This window comes from Falco cherrug, chromosome 6 (genome assembly GCF_023634085.1).
Source record: "Falco cherrug isolate bFalChe1 chromosome 6, bFalChe1.pri, whole genome shotgun sequence".
Taxonomy (NCBI): domain Eukaryota; kingdom Metazoa; phylum Chordata; class Aves; order Falconiformes; family Falconidae; genus Falco; species Falco cherrug.
In genome coordinates, this window is record NC_073702.1 from 28,561,197 (window position 1) to 28,578,237 (window position 17,041).

Genomic DNA, 17,041 nt, shown 5'->3' on the forward strand with positions numbered 1-17,041 from the left:
CTCCCTCCATCTGCCAGCCTTGCAAACTGAACCTCACTTGTTTAGGGAGCCAGGAGAGTTTTGTTTGTGCAGGGGGTAGAAGAATCCAGTTAGTGTGGATGCAACTCATCCTCTGTGGCAGGTCTCCACAAGCTTGATTGTTTGGGCTTCAAATATCTGTTTTGCAGTCAGTCACAACCATGAGTTGTTCAAATGCAAAAGAGACTTTCTGTTAAGTTGTACAAGCTTTGTGTGAAACCCAAGAGGTTTCCGCTCACTGTGGCCATACTGGTAGATATGGTAGGGTTCTACTGCCAGGTTGGAACCTGATGAGCCCCATGTCCTACTTGCTTCATGCTGATGCTGTGAGTGTGTGTGGAGGATACACAAGGCTGGGGTGCACAGTGCCCATGCTGAACCCAGAAAGGAGAAGTTCAGCAAAGCCTTGGTGGGTTTTGTTTCTGTGGCCCCAGCTCCTTGGTGACTGAGGCTGAGCCCTGCAACGTCTCCTCTCCAAAGAGCTCAGAACTCTGTGCAAAGTTTGCCATTTAGCTTGGATTTGCAGGGACACTGGAGAGGCTGGACATCAGGCTGGGCTGGAACAGAGTGTCAACCCACAGCAGAGATGAGTGCCATATGTCCTGGACCCACAGGAGTACCGAGCCAAACAGCTGAAATTTAGTTTTGCCTTTGAAGTCACTAGCTGCAAGCTGGAACGCATCCAGGGAGGGGATCTGTGAAACAAGAAGGCATTTAATTTTATGGAGCAAATCCTGATATTAAATGAACTAATCTCAAAAGTTATATGGCTCCTTTTTGGTAAAGTACGTGCAGGAATTCCTGATAAGGATCCTTCTCAAAAATCCACTTCAAAAATGTATTGGACTCATCATACTGATGGTTTTGAGTCAAGCTTTCAAAACTTGTGTCTTAAGTTATGCCTGTGGAAAAATACCCACACGCAATGGCCTCTAGTTAAGACTCAGAGCGTGAGCCCTGTTTTGAACTCATTTGAGAACTCAGCTGTATTCAGATGTTCTTTAATACACTGGGTGTTGTAGAGGAATGAAGCTGGGCTAATTAACATTGATAATATACAACGGTGGGCTGGCTTCAGGGGCGGTGGGTTGGCCAATGTAGACAAGGTGCAGCTGTGGCTGGTTCTGGTAAGGGGTTGAGAGCCAATGAAGGGAGGGCAGCCGAGGAAGAAGCAAGAGAAGAGAGAGAACACATGCCCTGGATGAGGTGAGATGAGGAGAAGGCAGCAGAGGGACTGCATGAAGAGTGTGCTGGTATGAGGTGGTGAAAGACCTTGTTGCAGCTTGATAGTTTGGAGAGTGCTGTGACAGGATGTTATAGTTTATATAATGAGAAAGGAAAAGGCAACAGACAAAATAATTAATTCTATATTGTAAGATCATGGGATGCTGTGTATGTCCCGGCCACTCTACTCTGAACAAAATACAGTAGAACATGACAAGCTACAGAGAAAAGTGTTAACCAGAAATATGGACTATATTATAGAAATGTATTTCTATAGCAGGAAATACTGAATAGACTAGACTTCTAACAACAAGAAGACATGACTGAAAGGTGATGTCAGATGGTCAGAGGAGGTGAATAAAGCATAATTATTCACTATTATTTATAATACAGGTGTCATCGGAATATGAAGTGCTATTAGCAGAAAATGTCAAACAAAGTAAAGAACTTTTCGTATGTACACATGGTTATGTGAAAAAATAGTGTAGTGGTAAAAAGCAAAGAGAGGCTGGAAGATATGGTCAGTTATGTCAGTCAAGCACAAAAGTCAGGTGTGTCCCCCGGCCCAAGAAGTCTCCAAAATGCTGATTGCTGGAGGATCTGGAATGATGGGAACAGCGCATGCTTCCCATGTTTCTTATGTCGTCTTGTTGCCACCTATTACTGGTCAGTATCAGACTTAGATGGCCATTCTGCATTTAATAATAATATCTGACACTAACTGTATTTTGAGTAGCATCTGAGGAAGGGTTCCTCCTCTCACCTTGGCAGGGATCCCACCATTCTGAACACAATCCAAGCCTCAGACAAACCTGTCCATCTGCTTTCCAGGACTTCCTGGACACGTTTCTGTCCTCAGCCTAGAAGGTCCTTGAGTGAAAAATGTGATTTGCTCAGGTGTGTATATGAGTGCTCATTCTCAGGAGCAGTTCACCTCAAATGTTTTTGTGGTCCAGGGTTGGGCAAAATGCTACCTGAACTGACCCCAGAGAAGCCTAAATAGGTAGATGAATTTGGTAATTGGACTATAGTCAGAGTTGGGGTAGTGATAGCTACTAGCCTTAGCGTTACAATCTAGTGCTTGAGGCATTCCTCCAGGGACTTCACTTTGGTGAAGTTATGTGACATTGTACCTACATCCACACTTTAAAACTGTTCTAACTGCTAGATGTCATGGTTTAATGTGGCAGGTAGCTAAACACCACACAGCTGCTTGCTCACTCCCCGTCCCCAGTGGAATGGAGGAGACAGTTGGGGAAAAAAAAAAAGAGTAAAATTTGTAGGCTGAGATAAAGAGAGTTTAATAGCACAGAAATTGAAGGGAAAATAAGAATAACAATAATGAATTAGAATATAAAAAACAAGTGATACAGAATGCAATTGCTCACTCCCCCCTTCCTGATGCCCAGCCAGTTCTCGAGGTAGCAGCCCTAGCCAGCTTTGCCCCAGTTTATATACTGAGCATAATGTCCTATGGTATGGAATGTACCTTTGGACAGCTTGGGTCATCTGTCCTGGCTGTACCTCGTCCCACCTTCTTGTGCCCCCCAGCCTACTCAGTGGTGGAGTGGGGTGAGAAGCAGAAAAGTCCTTGACTTAGTAGAAAAACTGTATAGCAATAACTGAGACATCAGTGTGTGTATACACATAATTCTCATCCTAATTCCAAAACAAAGCACTGTATCAGCTACTAGGAAGAAAATTAACTCTATCACAGCTGAAACCAGGACAATATCCACCCCTTATTCTACACTATTTACATCAAGTCTGAATCCCACACTTTCCTATATGTCCTTTCCTGACTTTTGATATATATACACAGTTTATCATTCCCTTAGTCTGTGGACCATCCCTATGAAATGTCCATTGAGTTCATTTAGTCCATGACTTTGGCCTCCATCTGTCATAACAGTCCTTCAGGGCAAGGGAGATGGTGTGTGGTGCTGGGCTGTTACACGCTGAAGTCAGTTCTGGTTCCACCACTGCTGCACTTATCCGGTTATATCGTTGCTGCACTTCACCTAGTTTCATCAAAATTCATTCTTCATTGATCTAGGCAATTTTTACTGTAATACCATTGCTATGGCATATAGCAGCCATAGTAGTGATGACATACAGTATTATATAGCAATTAATATAATACAATTAAAATCATTGGCTGTTCTCACCTAGAATCAAATCCCCTTGAGGTACATATCGGAATTCTCCATTCTTCTGCATTAACCACCAAGTGCACCAAGGTCCTTGAGCAAAAGCAATCCCACAAATGGGTTTGCCTTTGCCTGAGGAAGGAATGACCCAGACTGTCTTCCCCAGCATATTTTTTATGTGCGTTACAGGAACTTTATCCCCTCCTACAGTACGTAAGACTTTTGATTGGGCAGGGCCAACCTGATTGGCAGATCCCCTAGTGTTGACTAGTCAGGTGGCTTTTGCTAAATGTGCATCCCAATGTTTGAATGTCCAGCACCTATTGCTCTCAGTGTAGTCTTTTAACAGTTTGTTGTATCATTTGATTTTCCCAGAGGCTGGTGCAGGATAGGGATGTGATACACCCACTCAATGCCATGCTTCTTGGCCCAGGTGTCATTAGGTGGTTTTGGAAATGAGTCCTGTAGTCTGATGCAATTCTTTTTTGGGTACCATGTCACCATAAGACTTGTTTTTCAAGGCTCAGAATAGAGTTCTGGGTGGTAACATGGGGCACAGTTTCCAGCCATCTGGTGGTTGCTTCTACCATTGTGAGCACCTGGCACTTGCCTTGGCAGGTTTGTGGCAGTGTGATATAATCAATCTGCCATGGAGTACCCTGGGTCCTGCCAAAATTGGTCCACTTTGTAGCCATGCAGATAACTGTCATGAGTTCAGGTGAGGAGCAGAATAGAGAACACCTCACTTGAGTCTTGGGATTAGGCACCCTTCTAGGAGGAAAGGAGCTTGGCTGCTACACCCTGTATCGGTTGTGGCTATGTCTGAACAAATAAATAAATGGGCCAGGGACTGTTCTTTTGTGTTGAAGACAACTGGCACAGCACAGCTTGCATCCACACAGTTGTATTCTCTTACTGTCCAAAACACGATGGCTGCACCCTGCTATGGCCCATGCCACCCTCAAGCCATGCCTGGGTGTTGTCTGAGAAAGTGCTAGCTGCACGGGGCCAAAGCTGTACCAGGGGAACCACAGTGAGAATTTGATGATGGGACATGCTCTGGCCATGTGCAGTGTGTAGGGTTAGTCACCCGCCCTTGGAGACCACCCCCCCTGTGTAGCTCTGTGAAGGAAGGTGGCACCGGCTCCCCAGCTGCCACCTCTAGCCTAGAGGAGGTAACACGGAGCTAAGTACTGTTGAGTCTGTGTGCTGTTCACCCCCCCGGTTGTGGCACCTCTGGGGTGGTCTCTCAACCTGCTGGCAGGACCATGTCACCCTGTCCCGTGCAGCCGAGAGAGGCACTGGTGCAGGGCTGCCTGCATGACCCCCCCATCTTCAGAAGCACTCACCCTTCTCCACTGGCTCCAGAAGAAGACTCCAGAGGGGTATATCGCGCTGCCTGAACTGTCTTCTTCCCCCTCCCCTCCTGGCCAGATGCTTAACATTGCAGTGGTGCTTTGCCTAAACTACTGACCTAAATGAGACTGACTGGAGCCTGTCCAACAAGTCCATTGTAACGGGTAGTTTTATTGCCTCAGCTACAATTGTTTTGGAATGTGCTTTGTTTATAGCAATAATTGATCATGCTTTGTTACAAGTGAATTAGTGGCAGCTGGAAGATCTAAGCTCTAATATGCGTTCAAACAGGGAGAAATTCTATAACTTACATTGCTTATATATAAGAAAACCTCTTTTCCTGTTCCTCTTTCATTTGCAGTTTTGGAAATGTGTTTCCAGTGTGCAGCCCACAGTAGGAGCCCATCGAATGTACTACAGTGACTTTGGTGCTCAGGAGAAGTCTGCCATTGGTCTCTTTGATGTAAAAAGATTGTATGATAGTGTGCTTCATTAGACAGTTTAACAAAATGCTTTACAAGTGTTACCCTAATGTAATTCAGCTTTTATAAGGAAGCTAAAGGGAAGTATTCCTGAATGCCACAATAAGAAGGGAAGCTTCTTTCTTCATTAACACTAGCAAGGGCAATTATGTATGCACAAAAAATAGGTTGGTGAGGGGACCAGGAGGCATGATCTGCAGCAAGCGTACCTGCTTGGGCTCATCAAGGTCTGTAGGATAGTTAAAGTTTCTGCAAGACAAACAAAAACCTCCAAATAACAAGCCCCTGGCATTTGGAATAGAGTATTTTTAATACTGGCTTCCAATTTAATGATCAGAGAAAGCAAAGTGAACAGTGCAGCTAAATAATGTGGCATTTTAAAAGCCCCTTCAGGCTGTGTTTTGGCTCTGGGATCTCCAGTGATCCCAGTTTTGAGCACTTAACAGGGGCCCTTGGTTAAGCACCTTTCCAACTTCTGGCTCTCTGTATGGTGATGGAAAGATATGAGCACTTCCCAAGACGGTCTGTGTCTTGGGAGAACTGAATCATGCTGTGGAGCTCTTGGCTTCCCTCAGCTTGTTAGAGAAGGCAACTGGTCCCCTGATGCAGTTGGGATAAGTCTGTGCCCATCCATCCATATGGGCTTGGGGGAAGATGTTTTGCTTTTCTGCCTCCATTCCTCTGCCTTAGGAAGTCAGCTTAACAGAAGAGAATGGCTGTACAATTCTGTTGTGAGAATTAAAGTGTATGCAGAGGGCTTAGGCAAAAAACCCCATGGTTTAAATGACAGACGGTTTTTAGAGCACTGGATGATGTTTCCAGTAGTGAGGGATATTCACTTTAATTTAGGGAAGGTCAGCTGTGGATCTGATTTTAGGTCTGAGGCATCTGAACTGATTCCTCCTCCTAAGCAGTCATAAAAAACTTGTTTTTCTGGGCTGGAGCAGGAAATGAGCAGAAGCCAATGACAACACAAACCAGCTTCCACTTTCCACCAGCTATAGGCAATGAGCAGGTTTCATATAATTCCTGCTCTTTGATCCCTTTACTTTGAATTCTTCACAGCAAAAAAATGCTTAAAAGCTGTTGAAGACTTTTGCTGTGTTACATGATATGCTAAGACAGGAATGCTGATACGCTCTTCCCTGCCTGAAGTAAAGTATTAGACAAAGCAGCTGCTGTGGTGGCTGTTACTGTGAGTTTAAAAACATTGTGTTGATTAGTTAGACATCTTACACTCACACTTTCATTGTATTTTCATTTGCAGCAATGGGGATTAATAAGCCTGGTGGAAAAGTTTGGGTTTTTTTAAGCAGAAAGTCCAAGTGCATCCCCCAAACTTATGGACAATGGTCTTTTCAACTTGAGAGACGTTGCAGTTTCCTGGCAGAGTCCCCTATGCTGTCTGTTTGTCTGTGCTCCTCAGACACCTTCCCCAGAAACCCAAGGTGTCATTTCAGGCACCTGTACAAGTGTTTCAAAGCTTCAAGAAAGCCTCAGCTTTTGTGCACCTCCTGGCTAGCTGCCCAAGCGAAATGTCATTGCCTGCCCTGTTGACAAGAGAGCACTGACAATTTGCAACAGTCCATGTCTAACCTTGTGCACTGAGCTCTACAAAATACGGAGCTTTTATTCTTTCATAACTTTTTAAAACTAACCTAAGTGGCTTTGAAGCCTGAGAGACAAGATCCACCCTGGAAATGGGTGTTTAGCTGTAAAATCAAACCGAACTCAAAATTTCCATCTTGCTTCGGCGGAAGACATCTGATTGCTCTGGCCCCAATTCCTGAAAATCTGGCCAAATGCTCTTTTAAAAGTTCATCATAGCTGGGAAAAAAGTTTAGTGCACACGAGGGGATATTTGTACAGCTGACCGAAGGATTTAATCTCAGGCATCTAATGACAGTCAGGGAAGGAAAGGGCTCTGTAGAAGGTGCGCTGAGGCACAGGAGTTTGGCTTTTGTTGTGAATGGCTCTGTTGAGAAGGTGTCTTCCTCCCACTGCTAACCACAGAGCCCAGCTTGGCTAACTGGGCAGGCAGTTCTGTCGGGCTGTCCTGTTTGGTCCTGAGGCATTTATGTTCTTGGCTACTCTGCAACACGGTTTCTTCCTTTCTTTTGCAGTTGGGATTAAACCAAATGAAAGAAATAGTGCTTTAACCTTGACAATTTGAAGGCTTGGGCTGTTTTTGAAAAATGAGTCCTTTGCATTTTTTAATAGACCTTTTTTATTCAAGTTTAATAAAGGTAAAAGGAAGAGCTCTGAAAAATGTAGCCAACCATGACAAAACATACAAAGCCCTAGAGAAGCTGTATCTGCATGCTGGAATCCCACCGTGCAGCAGTGTATAGAAAATGCAGGAGAAAAGAAGGCAATTTTATCACTATTGACAGGTCAGAGAGACACAGAGAACAGGCTTAACCCCTTCAGAGCAGATGCTGAGGTTTTGGGGCCATATCTTGCCGTTAACTCTCTCTCCACTTCTACCAGGCAGCAGGGTTTGGTTGCCAGAGTCAGGCATGCTTGGCTGCCACTGCCAGCACTGCTTGCTCTCGCTACTGCTGAGTGCATCTTGCTGAGTAGGGCAAGCGGAGAAAGTATTTGCAGCCCTGGGCTCTCCGAGTGGTGGTGTTGAGCGCTGGGATTCCCCTCTCCTTCCTACATCCATCATGTTATGCACAGATGGCTGCTTTCCAGTTGCTGACCAGGCTCTTGCTGACCTGAATTTAGTCTGATGAGAGGAATTTGGCATGGTGGTACCTGACTCTGTAGCTTGTAACTCTCTCTGAGGTGGAAGAAAAGCGTGTTGGGCACGTAGGTACCTGCATGAAGGTGTTTGGATCTGAATCCCACTCTGTTTTTTTGAAATCTGTAATACTAAACCCAAGACTGCATGAGGTGAGCTTGGTCTCGTATAACTTAAGGTACTCAGTTCATGCATCCTTGTGTCCTGCTGTACCAGATGTCTGTGCACAGGCGGTTGAATGAAGACCTGGATTTCTCTATCTGTGCTGATCCTGATTTTACAGACAGATTCGATCAAAAGCTCTCTCGATCAAAAGTATGTGCATGGGACTAGATGAGTTTCTCTCTGTTGACTGTCAAGGGAATTCATGGTGCCTACTGCCGGAGACGTCTGCATTTGGTCAGTTGAATCCCACCTGTGCACAATTCCTGATCCCCTCTGGCACCACCATGCTCCTGGGATCTTTCTGGAATGGAGAGTGTCTTCAAGAGTAGCCTACATCAGACAAGCCTTTCACTCCCTGTTGTGGCTTTGTCTTTCAGCAGCTCAGGAGGCTGTGCCTCTTATGAAGAGTGAATGATCGTAACAGTAACAAGCAGAGAACCAGTGAAATGGCAGGGGTGATGTGATATGTGTGAGAAGTCCCTGGAGTATGTCCCTTAAAAACAGTTCGGATCCTATGCAGAGAGAAAGCCAGGCATCTTTCCAGACAGCTTGCTTTGGGAAAGCTGTGCTGCTGCTCACATGGTGAGTGGCGTAGGGTTTCTAACAAAACACTTGAGCATGTGCTTCATTTTAAAACTGTGAGCTGTCCTGATGACCCCTTGGCAAGACAGGCTGAGGTGGAAGTGCTGCCACATCCTTCCCTCCTGCATAGACCCTCTTTCTCCATGTGGAAATCTTGCCCATGGGTGGGTTTTGAGGTGGCATCAGGTTTGTACAGATTTCTGGTTCTGCAGCCCACCCCATCCTTGCAACAAATGCCCTGGTGCAGTGCACACACTGTGTGTTGCTTGAGGGGCACAAGCAGCAGCGTCATCTTGGAGGCTGCAGAGATCCGTCCTGCACATGCGGGGCATATTTAGCAGTCTCACATGGGCAGGACTTCCCGAACACATGCCCTTGCCAGAGGCATGATGCTGTGGTGAAGCAGCCACCAAGGTTCCTGGGCAGCCTGCACGAGCATGCTGCAGTTATAGTTCAATGCTCATCAGCATTAAGCCCTTTGCACCCAAGGTATGGATGTGAATTTCTGCTCTGGCACTTGCTAGACGCCTTTTACATAGAGGCTTAAATGCCCATTTATAATGCACACAAACTTACGGGCTCGGCTCTGGCTCATGTCAGGCTCCCCTTGTGACTAGGACCTGTGTGTTTTCTTAAAGTCTTATTTGAAAAGTTATCTTCATAAGGAAATGTAGGATTTCCTCTATTCTTGTGTGCATTTCTCATCGAGTGGCACCATTGTTTATCCATCTCATGCTCCATTTCCTACCGTGATCTTATCAAGTTTCAAGCAGGAGGGAAAGGAGGCAGTCAGATGCAGCAGCACAGCAATACAACCCCAACACAACCCCTGAGCAATACAACCTCACTTTGAAAAATACCCAGACTCCTGGCAGGAATTTGGCTATTGATAGCATTTGTATAATGAGCTGCAGGAAATTAGCGCAGAGACTTCTAAACACGAATTTGCTTCCAAAGGATGGGGGCCCTTCTTGCCCTGAATGCTCATCAAGGCATAGTGCTGCTTGTACAGACACTGCTGGAAAATGTGGTTTGTGGCTGTACCGGAGTTTTGTTTCAGCATGAAACCAGAGCTGGAAGTGGTGAACAATAATCAGTGTGACTGGTTTGTCAGTCTGCGGAAAGGGTTATGAACCACAGCTCTGGGGCACTTCTGGACTGCTCTGTGAGCGATTCTTGAACTGGCGTTTTGAGGCTTTCTACATAAAAATTAGGAAGAGCAAAAATTCTCAGGTATTTGCTTTCTAAATAAGAGGAGGTGAGCAAACAGAAAATGAAAGCTGATTTCCAAACTTAAGAAGCAACAAAATTTTGCTTCAAATTGTGTTTAAAACAGATTTAAAACACAGACTCTTCCAATTCAGACTTTTTTGTTGAAGTCAATGGTTTCCATAGAAGCCCCTTAAGATTTCATCACAGAAGGTGTAGTTTTGTCAATGATATTTTTGGTTGGAGACATCAAGCCAATCATGGATATTATCTTCACTACTAAACAACAGTACATGCCTCTCTTTTGATGTTGTCATTGAGCTTATGATACATGTGTCTGTATTTTGTATTCCCATTCATTCTAAAGCTATAACCCATCAGTATTACAATTTCCTGCCTTATTTAATTTACTACAATGAAATGCAGGTGCTTCTTTTGCTGTTAGCAGCTATCTTTCCATGATAGACATCAGGAAAACATTTTTTATTAACATAACACTTTATTTTGGCTTTCCTAAAACTTTGAGAGCAACTGATGAGAATCTGTTTTGCTGGACATGCTAGCTGCTGATGGCATGGTCCCAAGAGAGGAATCTCAATTTACGCTTAACCAGTTGGAAAATATATCTGCAAGAAACAAAATGATTTACCTTTTTATTAAGTTAAGGAGTTTTTTGGAGGTGGGACTGGTTTTGGGTACTCCCTGCGGATACATCCTTACTGCTAAAAGATCCAAGAGAGCTAAGGACTGACCTTTGTGTGGGAGGCCAAGGAGCACAAACTGACTCGTGTCCGTTCTCCTCATTCTGGAGCAGACTGGAGGCATCTGCACTGAACAGCCCTTGGCCCGGGCTCTCCTCTGGGCCCCGTGAGTGGGACGTTGGCCGTAAGAGCATAATTATTATTTTTACTGTGTTTTTCCAGTTCTACTTGTCTAAGCGAAGATGTGTTGTGCTTCAGCTCACCACAGCAACCTTTTTTTCACGTGATCCTGGTGGTGTGGTTTGCTGATATTTAGCACAAGGCCATGTGGGGTTGCAAAGCTGCCCAGAATAATGCTGAACTTGTGGGCGGCAGGAGCCAAGTGCCGTGTGGTCTAGTTGAATCAGTCTAATGGTCACATTAGGGAAAAGTCCTGCAAAGAACCATCTCAATGTGCACGCCCAAACTCTGTTTTGCAGACAGCTGGTGGCAATGGTCCGGGACTGAGGCAGAAATGACCTGGCTGAAGCAGTACTGGTTGTTCAGGGGCTTAGTGCTGGACTTTCTCCTCGTCCTACTTAGGGTGTAGATATACTCTGTATGACATGCACCTTGCTGGGGAGCTTTTTGTAGGGGTGGATGGCTGGGAAGGGTTGGAGGGCTGTAACGTTCCCCCACCAGCACGCCTTGCTGCAGCCTGCAGCCCCTGCCCATGCTATGTGATCTGTGGTAGAGATGATTCCTCCGGGGACAGCTCAGGTGTGCCAGCTTGCTGGGAGTGAAAGGAGCCACCCTAAAGCCCTGTCAGAGCCTGGCAAGACCATCTCAATGGGTTTTTCTCTCCAGCTTTTAGGACTCACAGGATACACCTCCTCACCAGCCCCAGCCTCAGTGGCTGATGGGCTCTAGGTAATGATCTGGAGAAAGGTGGTTGTTCTCTCACCTCCCTCACCTGCGGCGGGCAGCAGGCTGTGAAGGGAGGAGGGCATACCTGCAACAGCCCGGGCAGAAGAAGAACCATGTGTCAGCAGCAGAACGCCTCTGCAAAGCTCTGGGCTTCCTGTGGGATCTGGGTTAAAATCTTCTACATACCATTTCCCATTGCTGGCCGAATTGATGCCCAAACAGCACCACGAGTGGCAAGGGCTAGGGCGCGATGTACCTGAAGGCTGCTGAAGGAATGACTGAGCTGCATACAGAAACCTGTTATTTTTGCAGATATCGTGGCTTCTGCTTTGTCTCCACGATCTGAGAAGTCAACTGCTGGCATTCTAATAAAACTATGGAGTTAATTTTAATTACTGACAACTGCAGCTTGGGTTGCTATGGAAACACAAAGAACTGCCACTTCTACAAGTTTTGCCTGTAACTTGCTGTTTGGAAATGTCAGACAGGGTCTGATTCCTCTCTCCCACCTAGCAGTAGCAAAACAGGCATGGCCACTGCACCAGCCAAGTTTAAACAATGCACAAGCAGTTAGGTAGGAGTAAAACTGCCATCTTTTTTCTTATCGGTGCCATTTCTCTGTGACTCTGAAATAAAATTGGTATGTTCCTAGTTTCCTAATGACTTGAAAAACAGTCCCCAGTCAGCTGATGAAGGAAAGTAGAGCACAAAATCATTGATATTAGAGTTGAAAAGCAGCTATTAGGTCACACAGTCCCCATACAAAATTGCTCCTATGCTATTTTTTCCTACGACTTTTCACTGTCTAATTATAAATGCAGCTGCATTTCTAATAAAATCTCCTTCATCTTTAGTTTCAGGGCCAGAATATTATACCTAGAGCATGAGTTGTTGGACAAAGAAGGTTGTCCAAGTGTTTCCATTTTGAACTCCCTTTTCAGTTTGCTGCTGTTTTCTTAGACTGAAATGCCTCATTTTTACTCCCTGCCTTTTGTCTGAGAGTAAATAGCTTTGAAAAGCTGGAACCTGGATGTTTCGTCTTCCTAAAAGCTATAGAAAAGGCTTTTTTATTTTCTACATCTAGTTCACTAAAAATATCGTGTGTTGAATTGAGGCCTGGAGTTAGTGCTGTAATTTATTGAAATTAGTGGAGTTACACCCATTAACACCTGATATTCTTTTCCCTCTAGAGTTATGTGTTACTTTTAAAAGTTATGCAAGGTATTTAAGTTGCCTGACATCCTAGAGGAGCTGGAGTCTCCTCACATGGCTCAAAGATCTCTTTAGTACTCTTTGCACAATGGGTTTGTAAAAAGCAAGTATTGATGCACTTTTATCAAAAAGAATGATGAGTAGGATTAGAGCTGTGCCTTCAGCTTCCTCACTGTAAATGCATTACAGATTTTTACCGTGCCTGTAATTTTTCATCCCTGCACTGCAGTACTTGAGCACAATTCCCACTGATTTCAGCTGATTGTCCCATTTTGATGGCCAAGAATCAGTTTTCTCTCATACTGGCTGAAATATCCATGTGCAAATTCCACTTCAGTTATATATTTCTGTACAGGAGTGTAGACCTGGTCTTATGTCACCAGCAAAGCTTTTAACATGGTCTTGTAAACCATTTTTGAAATGCAGATGGTTGCACTCCCATTGAGGTCTGAAAGCATTCTGGCTCTTAGCAAAACGATGTTTGGTGGAACTGTGTAAGTTGACAGCAAAGTAGTCTCAAGCCTCAAGGCGAGGGAAGTAGCACAGGTTATTACCAGTCCATGGTAATTTCAGGGTTGTATGTGTTCTACATTCTTTAATCCCTGCCTGGTCTGGGACAATGAGCAGGTAGACGGAGAACGAAGCAGAGAATTCACCTTGATTTTTATAAGCCTGTAATTATTTTACTCTTTTTATATTGCTGGCATGTGATTATCTTGCAGGAGTCACAATGGCGCTGGGTTCACAGAGCCTTGCTTGGCAAATCTGAATACTGAACTCAGCAGAGCTCCACAGAGAGCATCTGGCGGGTGTAGGAGGACAGACAGAAGACCAGTGCTGGTGGGGTTGCTTAACCTTACCATGGTGCCAGCTTCTAACGCCCTTTCACACCACACAAGAAATTGGCTCCATGTTTGGACACCTGACCTCCTCAGTTTGGAGGCTCTGGGATATGCCACCTGGCCCCCAGCTGTCTCTCCAGGTGGGCATAGGTCTTCCATAGTCCTGAGTCCGATATGCCACCTCATTGGCACCAGATACCAATGCTTACATGTCTCAGTTATCATAACAGACAATTACTGCCTGGGGACATTGCAGATACACAGCTTCAAGTCAACAGATGAGGCCCTCAACAGTCAACTTGTTCCAGCTGTCCCTGCTCTGAGCGGGAGGCCAAAGCAGGTGACTTCCACAGGTCTCCTCCAGTATCAAGCATTTTCTGATTCAGTGATTCTGATGGAGAGAGTGGAGACTGTGGTGGACTCAGAGCTGCAGTTTAGTCGATCAAACATATATATCTACTCTGGGATGGGCTGCAAGCTTCTCAGGGCTCCATTGACAACACACGTTATACTTCTGCTGGCTGCAATGGGTGCCTAGGATCCCTCAGCACCTCACCCACCAGCTGCATGCAGAACAAGGGGCAAGCTCAGCCTGGGACACCAGTGAGGCACAGGCACTGGGCCACAGGCACCCCTTGTGCCTGTTGAGCAGCCATCTGCCATATGGCCTTGGAAAGGTTCTCCAGATGCACCAGAACTGCTCACACTCCTTTATCTCCAGGCTCCATTGCAGGGCTTCTCACTCTGCTCAGGCAGGGTGCCTTGGACAGCTGCTGCTTCTCCAGATACTTGCTGAGGGTATGCCAGCTGAAGCAGTTACCCTGTCCCTGTCCTGTGTCTCCAGTCCCCCCAAACCGAGCTTGGCTGTGTGTGTAGCTGAACCTAAGAGCCTGGCAAACTCTTATGACCACCATCATCTTGTTCACCTTCTCCTAAGCCATCCATCTCAAGAGTGCAGCCCTTCGTATTCTACAGAGCAAAGGGAAAAGTAGGCAAGTCCAGACTTGGGCCTTAGAAGCCTGAGCTGCCCTACAGAAATGTTTTCCTCTCTGATGACTTTTTAGGGAGTTTGGGCTGGTGAATCCCAGGACTCACGATTTAAACCATTTGGACTAACCCAGAGTGATTTGACCAAAATAAGACAAGGTGCGCACCTAAGAGCAGCCCAAACAGCAGATCTGAGCAGGCTCTGACTTCTGCTGGGGGCAGCCTCAGGCAGGGTAGTGGCCTCTGTGGAGGACACCATCAGGAGATGTGTTCCCATAGCTTCATTCCATCTTGGTGCTACTCTCTTCCCTATGAAACACAGGACCTCCTGGATTTCAATGTTCCACCCTTTCCCTCCCAGAAGGCCATAAACCTACGCGGCCCCAATCCCCGAGTAGGATACCTAAAAATGGTGAAGACTTGGACTTATCTTAAAAGCCTTCTTCATTCCCTTATTATGTTCCAGCTAATGGTTTTGATTTAAAATTGGGGGATGTATAACTGATGCTCTGCACAGAAGTGTTAGAGGACTTGGGGGTTCAGAAACTAGGGAATTGGCCTGGGTTTGAGTGCAGGGAAAGACAGAAGGAAGGTCTCAGTGGGTGTCTTAAATGAGAGAGAATCATTTTCCTTTTATGTTTTACAATATGTACTACTTTAAACTGGGGGTTTAGGAGAATGCAAGAAGATTAATTAATGTTCAGTTATATCTAGAACATTCCCTCAGTTTGTCAAATTAGGCAGAAAGTTTTAATAAATGAAAATAGTGGGTCTGACACATCTCTGCTGCTATAGTTGGAGAACTGATAAAGAGCACAGACTCTGTGTGGTAGCTTTTGTGGAAAACCTTCAAACGGCTGACAACTCGCATCTGAGCTGATGAATGACTCAAAAAATAGCTTAGCTCTCCATCTTACCGTTGTCACCCACAAGGAATCTGTTTCCAGACACGTGTCCTTTGTGTTTAGGAAATCCACAGCTTTCCCCTGTGCTCAGCTGTTGGGAGATCACAGGAAGGGGGATGTAAATGCAGCCCCACGCTGATCCTTGTCTGGCTTTTGAGGGAACCTGCCAAGGACACAAGGGAGCTGGATACAGTCTGCCTCTGTGCTTCTTCAAGTGCTTTGTGTGGCTAGGCTGGCTGTTCCTCTGATGAGGCAAGCAGCCTCTCCTCTTACATTGGTGTCTTTGGGCTTTTGAACACCCCTATAGGTAAATTTGAGGCAAGTGCTCTTGTTGGTTACTCTTTGACTTTCTTTTGCAAATTGATATGATCCTTTCACACTGGGGTAGGAAAAGCCACCATGATCACAGATAGCATGTCACTGGTAGTGTTTGGGGGCTTTGTTGTGGGGTGATGGAGGTAAAATTCCACCTGCAGGACCGGATGTGATTGTTTTCCATTGTAATGAGCCGCTCACCTGGAGCTTGGTCCTTTTCTCCAATTTTGCTGTTTTCCAGACTTCTACAAATAATTCGTTCAAGACCTGTTCAAAGTAAAGATGCCAAACTAAACCAAACCACTTTTGCCTGGGCGCTTTTCATGCGGATGCTGCTTTCACGCTGCCTGGGTTGTCTCTGGATAAGATTTACAATCAAATTTCACACTGCTCTTCCCTGTGTCATCACAAAGCAGGCTAATTTTTTCAAATGACCACAAAGATGGTAAGAGGCAGGCTAAGATTTTTAATACTTCCAAATGAAAGATCATCACAGGAAATTCATAATGAATTACTAATTAGCACACGTTCTTTAGCTAATCAAGGACTTTCATTGCAAAGCCCTTAAAGTGAACAAGTTAAAAATGTTCCCTTAAGTGCAGAGGTTGACTGTAAGATTATTCAGCTGCTTTGTTTGCAAGCAAAACATGATTCTGACTTCTAAAAGTGGAGGGTAAAAAAAAAAATCCCCAGCAATTTCCCAGTCTGATTATGAAAAAAAAAGAAAAGATATAAAGAAAATCACAGCTTCACAGCTTTTGACATTGTGGAGGATTTTTTCTGAGGAAGACTTCAAGACAGTTTTTGGATAAATAACAGCTGTCTGCAAAAAGGGCATACGATGCACAGTGGCAGGGACAGGTCATGAATTGCACTGAATTGTGCCATATAGTGACACTGCAGTGGACGTAGCTGCACCTGCGATGGAAGATTGCATGGGATAAGCTGTGTGTACTTGGTGTTGTAGTAAGTCTTTGGCCTGTTGTTCTCCTAGGGGAGTTCTGCTTTTGGGGTGCCTGGGGTATGAGGGGTTAAGAGCGTTAGCTGGAACATGTGAGGGAAAAGGGGCCACTGTGAAGGACCATCAGCTATTGTTTGAGGCCAATACGTACAGTTTTGGGTGGGCTGCTTCTGGAGATGTCCAAAACCAAGAACTTCAGACAGAGAAGTTTCACATTCCCATCTTGGCAATGAGTGAGGCTCCAAGGTCCTTATGTGCAGCAGATGGCATGCCTGGACGG